Raw genomic sequence first — 8,619 nt, forward strand, 5'->3', positions numbered from 1 at the left:
AAATGACGTCTCTTTTGTGAATGACATAAGTTCTCCATAAAACATAAGCGAAGATAGGAGAATTGAATTTGGAGATATGTCTCCTTCCTCTCTTGTTTTATCTCTAGTTGAATTGGAGGGCACGGTTTAATGTAGCTAAGCTTTTTCTGGATCCCTATTCTAAGATTCTTTTCACACCCAAATATTTCCCAGATGAGCAAATTGGAGACAGTAGATAAATGAGGTTGTGACAGGTGTCACTTAGTGAGGAAGGAGCCGTGTCTGCCTCACTTGGCCTGTGCTTTCACCCCGCCACCCCCAGTTCTGGACCCCAGCGCTCCCAGTTCTTCCTGATTTCTGCAGCCCATCTCATCTACTTTTCATGAACACCATACTGGTCCTGTTTTCCTTAAAACAGCACATAACAAAATGTTTCCTTTGCTTGAGTCAGGTTCCAAACAAGCTCCATTCATTAGGCTTGGTGTATTAAAAGTCAGTAAACCAAGAGAGAGGTGCCCCCACTCTTGGGATGGGGTGGCAGGCGAACGGCTGCTGCTAGGAGGGCCGGGAGGGCGCTCGGGGCTCAGCATGCGCCAGGTGCCACTGTACCTGGGGTGGGCTGAGTCTCCACTCCGGGCTGGTTCCATGAGGCAACATTTGGGGTGTAGTGGCCTGGAGTATGCTTTGGGTGCCAGCCTGGGGCAGCAATTTGTTCTGGTGGCACCGGAAGGGCGAGTGGCGGCCCCAGGACAAGCACTTCAGGTGTGACAACCACCCACCGTGCTTTAGCTACTTGGATTTGGGGTGGTAGTTCACCGAGACTTCTTCCACCCCAAGCAGGCTGACCTCTTCCAAGCTCCATATATAGTCTTGACCACAAAGCATCACCAAGGCTTCACAAACTGGCTGAGTCCTGTGTCGTGGAGCTGGAACTTGGAGGACCTGAGCCCCACTGTGTTTTGATAAGTTGATGAGTTGGGAGCAGCTGTCCTGAAGAGGAACATACAGCTATGGACTGTATCACCCATTCTTAGAATGGTTCCACCCACTCTACCTATTTTAAGAAAGATGGCTTCAAAAACACCATATTTTTTCAGTGTGAAAACAAAGGCAGAGCTTTATGACCTTGTTAGCAAGTAGAAACCTGACCTGCTTTTGGTCTGATGGAGAGTAAGAATATCCTGATACTTATTGGAACTCTACACATTTTCTTTCTTGGCTCTACAATGATATCCCTGTCAAGGATGGAGTGGTAGTGATTGACGATGGGGTCAGAAATACTCCTGTTATCATGGAGGATACTGCAACTATCAAGGTAAATTCAAACCAGGGAGGTTGCTAGATCACAAGTAGGAGGTGTGCACCACTATGGACAAGGCATCCTAGGACTATCATTAGGACATGGCCATGTCTGACGTCGCAAGTGAATCTGAAATCATTTCAGAACTGGTTCAGACAGTAAGTTTGGGGGGAAACTGTTGTCTCAACATTGGACCAACTAAAGATGGACTGATTGTCATCATCTTCCAAGAAAGGCGTCTTGCTGCTGGGAAGTGGCTGAAAATAATGGGGAGGTTATCTATGCATCTAAACCATGGAGGGTGCAATGGGAAAAGAACACGGTAATTGTATGGTATACCTTAAAAAGATCAGCTTTTTATGTCATTTTACTGTGCTGGTAAAAAAAAAAAAAGAAGTCTTAAAGCTTCAATCCCTCATAACTACCTTAGCTACAAAGGTAAGGATGCTGGGATGCAGGAAGACTTGAAGTGGTCCACAGGTCTGGGTAAAGGCCTCCTCCTTTCTTCGATCTGACCCTCTGCTCTCCCAGTTGAGTTTGCTTGGGCTGTAAAGCTGACAGGAGTGGAATGATCATTGGAGTTCAAGAGGAAAGTGTCACTGCCTGCTGCTTGCTGCTTTGATTTTCCTCGTATAGTACCGTCATTATAATAAACTAACTTCTCTTCCCCATCCAAAGATGGCTTTTCCAAAGGAGCTGAGTGCATTACACCAATGACTCAATGGACCAAGGATCTGAGCTCCATCGCTAGCGTACTTCACTCTGGACAACAAAAGAAGGGACTGAATAATGAAGCTCTGAGTTCATCCATTCCTACCTTTGGAAATTATCTACAATGGAAACTTCCCTCCATCCTGTGTTTGATAAACTTACTTGATTACTCAATGACTATAGTTAAAGAATAATCCAAGTCACCCTGTTGCCTCTGGGAGCAGGTAGAAAGAGTTTGACAAATTCACCGTCTGATGTTTATTTAGCATCAGTTATCACCAACCCCTCCCAGCAGCACCCCACCCCAGCAAGTGCGGGAGAGCCTGGAGGGGAAGGAAGAGGCTTGCTGGGCTGCTTACGTTCACTCTTCAGCAGTCTGTGAAGCAAGCTAAGAGCTCTGAAATTCAGTCTATTTACAGTGATACCATGAAGAAAATGGATTTATTCTACCCTGCCTTTTCAAATATGATCAAATAAATACATTTGCATGTCAAAAAAATTTATAGGTCTTCTTACCATTTCTTTCTTTGTTTATTTTCCTTGCAATTTTGTTCGTTTGCTATTGTTGAAGAAATTGGCTGTTTGTCCTGGGGTTTCCAGCAGTTTGGATTTTGTTGATTGTGATGTTGTTTAATGTGTTCCTCTGCCATTGTAAGCTGTAAATTGGTAGTCAGATTTAGAGGCTTGATAAGATACAGGTTCAATTATTTTGTCAAGACTATTTCACATGCAGTGTTTTGCACTTCTATTAGAAGGCATAAAATACCTGATTGTCTCTTTTTGGTGATGTGAGCAGCCATTGGTGATCATTGCCCAGATTCATTAATTCACTAGGAGGTTGCAAATGGTGATATCCTAATTCTGTCATTCCTTATTTATTTATTAGTTGAAAAAATTCTGTAAAGAGAAAGTTCCTCTTGATTCTTTCTTTACTCTGAGACCAGTTTCTCGTTTTGTTTTGTTGTTGTTGTTGTTTGTTTCTTTTTAAAACACAATGGATTGGTTCCCTAGCATCCTCTAAAGGTGATTAATGAGTTTAGTTTTTTGGTATCGTACTGAACTTATGGATTTAAATATACTTGATATGTTTCAATCCATTGCATTTAGCATCTCCTACTGATGCTCAAATGATCCCATCTTTAAGCTAGAGCCCAAATCCTTTGGACAGAATCCTAGTAGTTTTCCATCGCTGCTTCCTTACTACGCGGTATGACAAGATATTCCAGATACATTTAATAAACTTCCTGCCTCACACCTGGAATCAGCCATCTTTCCAAGAGGTTTGGTTCCTTTTGGTGGGAAATAGTATTTAGAGACACAATCAGGGTTCTGGAAGTGCTCATTGCTGTTGGGTTAACGATTGTTTACAGGCTTTTCCAGTGGACAGAACTAGAAAATGAGTCTTTTAAAACACATTATGAATTAGTATTGCTACCTCAGATTCATTTTCAGAACTACAGGATTTTTACTTACTGTCATTGATCTTACATTTGTGTCTGCTCTCACCAAAGCTGCAAATCCCAGTTCTCAATGACACCAATATATATACATTTTTTGTTACATACACAACAGTTTCAGAACAGCAATACTAATACTACCACAATATGATTATTGAATCAAAAGACACAAAAACCAGTTAGAAGACATAATGGAAGAAAAGACTGTATGTCTGATAGCTAAAAACAAAATACCTCAGTGTATGTTTAACAAGAAATGTTCAAAACCTATGTGAAGAAAATTATAAGCAGTCATGAAGATATAAAATTAACTTAGTTGGAAAGATGAACTGTGTTCATAGAAAAACGCAACATTGTAAAGATCTTAGTTATTCCTATGTTTATATAAACAATTTCATAAAATTCCAGTAAAAATGCTATCAGGTTTTTTTCCTAGAGCTAAATAAATTGATTATATAGTATGTTTGGAAGAATAAACATGCAAGAATAGCCAGGACACCCCTCAAAAAATTGTATAGTATTAAATCATATCATAAACCTCTACAATTAAAACAGTTTGGTATTAATGTATGAATAGCTAGACAAAGTATAAAATTAAGAAATAGACCTAACTGCATATAAAAATTTAGTTATGATAAAAGTGTCATCCCTAATTAGTGAGGAAAAGATGGACTTTTTAATAAGTGGTATTAGGATAACTGGATAGCCATATGCAAAGAGGTAAAATTGAAGCCATTCCTTATACCGTATTCCAGGACAAATTTAAAATGATGGGGAAATTTACAGGTAAAAGATAACATATTAAAAAAACTGCATGAATTGACCTAAAATCTGACATGGGAATAATTCTCTAAATTACAACTGAAAATCCAAAAGTAAGAGGTACAAAGTTTGACACATACAATTACATAAAAACAAGTGCTTTACATTTAATCCACAGGAGTTACATCAGGCCCATTTTGCAGAAGAGAAATCTGACACTCAGAGAAATTCAGTATCTTGCTGAAGTTTACAGTTAGTAAGTGGCAGAGGTGGGAAACTGTAACTTATTGCACACTGAGCCACCTAGACTTCTGTTCACCCTAAGCACATTGAGAAAATCAGAATATAGATTTTCCAGATCCCACTCATAATTGGGGAATAAAATCTTATTAATACTAGTAGGCCAGTCCCACTGTTTGATATAGACTTCATGTTGAGTTGAGAAGAGCTTTAAAAGGCATAGGAGGGCTTCCCTGGTGGCGCAGTGGTTGAGAGTCCGCCTGCCGCTTCAGGGGACACGGGTTCGTGCCCCTGTCTGGGAAGATCCCACATGCCGCAGAGTGGCTGGGCCCGTGAGCCATGGCCGCTGAGCCTGCGTGTCCGGAGCCTGTGCTCCGCAACGGGAGAGGCCACAACGATGAGGGGCCCGCGTACTGAAAAAAAAAAAAAGGCATAAGAGTCTGGGGAGAGAGACTTCAGTGTATTTTGAGGTTAAACCTTAAATATAGTATGACACTTATCATGGAAATTTATGCCTCTTAGTTTTTATTCTCTGTCAGAAACTCTCCTATTACTGCAGCACCCTCATCTCATGCTTCCTCGTATCTCTATACAGTGAAACATTGTATCAACCCCAAGAATCCTGTCTTAAATATATGGAAGTTGAAAGAATCTTCAGATCTTTTTGTTTACTATCAGCCAAGACAGTGTCTTGGCTAAGTTATTTCAATGGGAATAATCAAATTGGCTGTTGGGTTTATAAGGAAAGAAGGTGCCAACTGATTGAAGATTTCACTTCCCAGCTGGTATTTTGTGTTTGTGCAAACTAAGCAATTAGTAGCAACCTTTATTTCTGCTCTTCCTGTCATTTAATTTGTTTACATTTTAATTTTTCATTTCCTTCCAATGCATCTCATGCCTACTCAACAAATACTGAATTTCTCTTTCTGTTTCTCCAAGAAACTTTTTAAGCCAATCGTGCTTACTCTCCATTAGGAACATGGTTATTTAAAGGGGCTTGTGAGAACAATGCAATTCATTCATTCATTTCATAAAGATTTATTAAGCACCAACTTATGTATCAGGCATCGTTCTAGGTGTTGGAGATATAAGGAGGATAAGGCAGACAAGTTTTTGTTCTCAAGGATCTTACCTTCTGTAAAAGGAGACAGAGGAAAAGCAATGAACAAACACAAAGCCAGATAATATCAGAGTGATTTGTTCTGTGAATAAAACATTAAACACAGTGATGTGAGAGGGACTGGGGCAGGGAACTTCCTTAGCTTGGATGGTCAGAGAAGTCCCTGTCTAAGATTTGAGTCACATGAAAACCCAGGCAGAAAGATGTCTAGGCAGAAGGAATAAGTGCAAAGGCCCTCAGGCAAGAATGCAGGTGTGTAAAATGACAAGGAAGAACGCATGTAGCTGGAGGGGAATGAACTACACTGAACTGTAACTGACCTCCAAGTAGTTAAGGATTTGCTTATTTGTTAGTTTATTCATTTATATTCTACCTTGTTCCAAAAAGGATTAAAAATAGCTCTTTGAATGTTGCTGTTTCTTAGAGTGCTATAGGCACACCTTTTATCTGAGAAAAATAAAAGTGAGTCCTTTAGCAAGTAAAATCCAACAGATAGGTCTAGGACAGAGCATAAAGACTATGGATGCAGGATGTTCACTTTTTTTTTAGAGGCTCACACACCTTGAAATGTCATTTAAGAAATTATTTTTAGAGAAGACTGTTGCACTGAATTTAATTTCAAATCAACAGACCCATTATATTCTCTAATTAATCATGGCACATGCTATTTACCAAACTCCTGTAAAAACAAATTTCTTTTGTACACATTACAAAGAAATGTTACATAAAATTAAGCACCAAGTAATGACTTTAATTTGCGGTTAGTTAATAATACACAGATGATCACGCGGCTGTAAAGGAAGCCACTTGGGACGTTAACAGATGTGCTGGCACAGAGGAATTGGAAACAGGCAGCCTGTGAGCTCTGGGAATAAAGAGGACCCAAGAGACAGTGGACATTAGATGTTCTGATTCCAGTCACAGGCAGAAACCTGCTGAAGGCCTTTGTCCAGAGAAACCTGTCTGAATGAATTTTAGGTTTCTTCATTGGCTTCTAAATTATTTTTTACTTCTTGCCCAGCAAAAAGCTTTTACGAAACGGAATGAAATTTTCCTTTAGCCTGAGCTTTGCTGAATGGCCTTGACTCAAAAGCTCTTCTTTTCAGCTTTGCAAGAAGCTATAATTGCCCCAAGTTCTATAAGCCACGTTACTTGGCTAATTTCTTGGCACTTAATGAATCCCAAGCTAAGAGACTCAGACTTTACATTTTTGGAAGTGAAAATAAAATAGACCAAAGTCCTAATATTTGAAAGAAACCAATGTTACATTTCTCTGAGGTCTGCAGGCTACATAAGCAATCATATAAACAGACAACAAAAATGAAAATTCCCTATCCCATGTTGTAGCAGATGGGTTGGAAAACCAGAAGATTTGTGATTAAAATTTATTTAAACCTTTAGGAGGGAGGAATGGAAAGTTGGTAGGAGACTGAAGTGGCTCACCTTTCTCTTACAGAACTTTTTTGATATTTTCTCGGTTCCACTTCTTGCTCCCATCTAAAAGCCACGTAAAAGGGGATTTGTGCAGTGAAAGATTCATGGTGCTGAGTCTCAAGAGTGGACTTCAATGTCTTGAGAAGCAGAGACTCCTAAAAGTCATTTAAAGCTCCCAACAATTCAGTGTGACTCTTGTTTGTTATTTAATCTGTCCATGTGCCTCCTTTTCTTTGTACATGAAATGGGTGTCAAAGAACTGTTTACTTCAAGATGATGTTTAGCTTTCCAAACAGGTGACAAACATCCTCATCATCTAGGTCACGGATTACGTCGGTACCAACATTGCTTCTCTCAGCCATCTATGGCTGGTCTCTTGTTTCCCAAGGATGCTGGATTAAGTCATTCTTACCATTCTTCCTGGAACAAGATAGGAAGGAAGAAGTCTGTATGACTACGTCCAGAATAAAGGTTCACCATAGTCCTTACCAGGCTTTGGGGCAACAAGAAAATGCACTCACACAACCTGGCACACACCCCATTACGGGACTAACGATGAGCTGAAAATAAAAAGGAAACTTAAGGGAAGCCTAAGGAAGGGATTAATCAACAACTCCAAGGCAATACCATGCTGTGCTTATGTTTTTTGCAAATATTGACTTTGAGGAATTAAACATGTGACTAAACTCTATGTCATTGTTCCTGTGAAAGAAAGTTTCTATGTGACTATTTCAGACCAAAGGCAATGCAGAACAGTAGAGGCAAGAGGGAACCCCAGCATAGTGCTGTAACTTTCCTCCCCTGTAGGGAGGGCAAGTGATGTGCATGTGGTTACTGAACATGGTGTGTCACATATATAGAGAGATATCTCCCCACACACATGTAATTTGAACTGGGCAAAGGAGGGAGTTAGGAAGGGACCTCTGTTTCTTCTTCTTCTGAGTTTACAAAGCCATCATAGACTTCTCCAGAAGTAGTCTGGGACAGGGAGAGAAGTATGGACCCAGGGGAGTTGAAAATGGGCATGGGATAGGGAGAGAGAAAGTAAATAGAAGGTTCTGGAGCCCAGACAACTCAAATAGCTTGTAATACAGTCAGAGAAGAAGGGGTGATTTCTTTGGAGACGATGCTGCAGTAGTTCTGGAAACCAGGGTCCCTCACTGGGAAAGTCATGACTGTTTCAAACAATATCATCCAGTAGCTGACCAAGAAGCCAAGTGGTAGTGCTTTGATGTGAACTATTTGTACTATATAAGACATGGATGTGTTCTTTCACATAACCTTCTTAGAGCAGTCTGTCTCAGACCAAATCTTGACTTCATCCCGATGGCATGTTTACTGACCCTGTACAGTTGGATTTGGGTGCATGGTACATTAGGTGATTATTCAGCAAATATTCACTCCTGTCCCCAATTCCTGCCCCTCCATACCTTAACAGAGGAGTGTACTTTCCTGCTCCATTGGTGTTGGGCTGGATCATGGGACTTGCTTTGCCCAGTGGAATAGTAGCAGATGTGACAGAAGCAGAGACTGGAAATGTGCTGGTACAGTTGGGCTGGCCCTTCTTGTGTTTCTGCCATGAGAAGATAATGCCAAGGCCAGCCTGATGATCTAAA

At 40.5% G+C, this 8,619-nt stretch overlaps 1 pseudogene across 1 annotated transcript; it reads left to right on the top strand.

Moving 5' to 3' along the window:
- The first annotated feature begins 658 nt into the window (after nucleotides 1–658).
- LOC309825369 (tissue alpha-L-fucosidase-like) lies at nucleotides 659–1,661 on the top strand (annotated as a pseudogene). The gene has a single exon. The product of its transcript is annotated as a tissue alpha-L-fucosidase-like (transcript).
- The last annotated feature ends 6,958 nt before the right edge of the window (nucleotides 1,662–8,619 follow it).

This window comes from Grampus griseus (genome assembly GCF_964374135.1).
Source record: "Grampus griseus genome assembly, chromosome: 7".
Classification (NCBI taxonomy): Eukaryota; Metazoa; Chordata; class Mammalia; order Artiodactyla; family Delphinidae; genus Grampus; species Grampus griseus.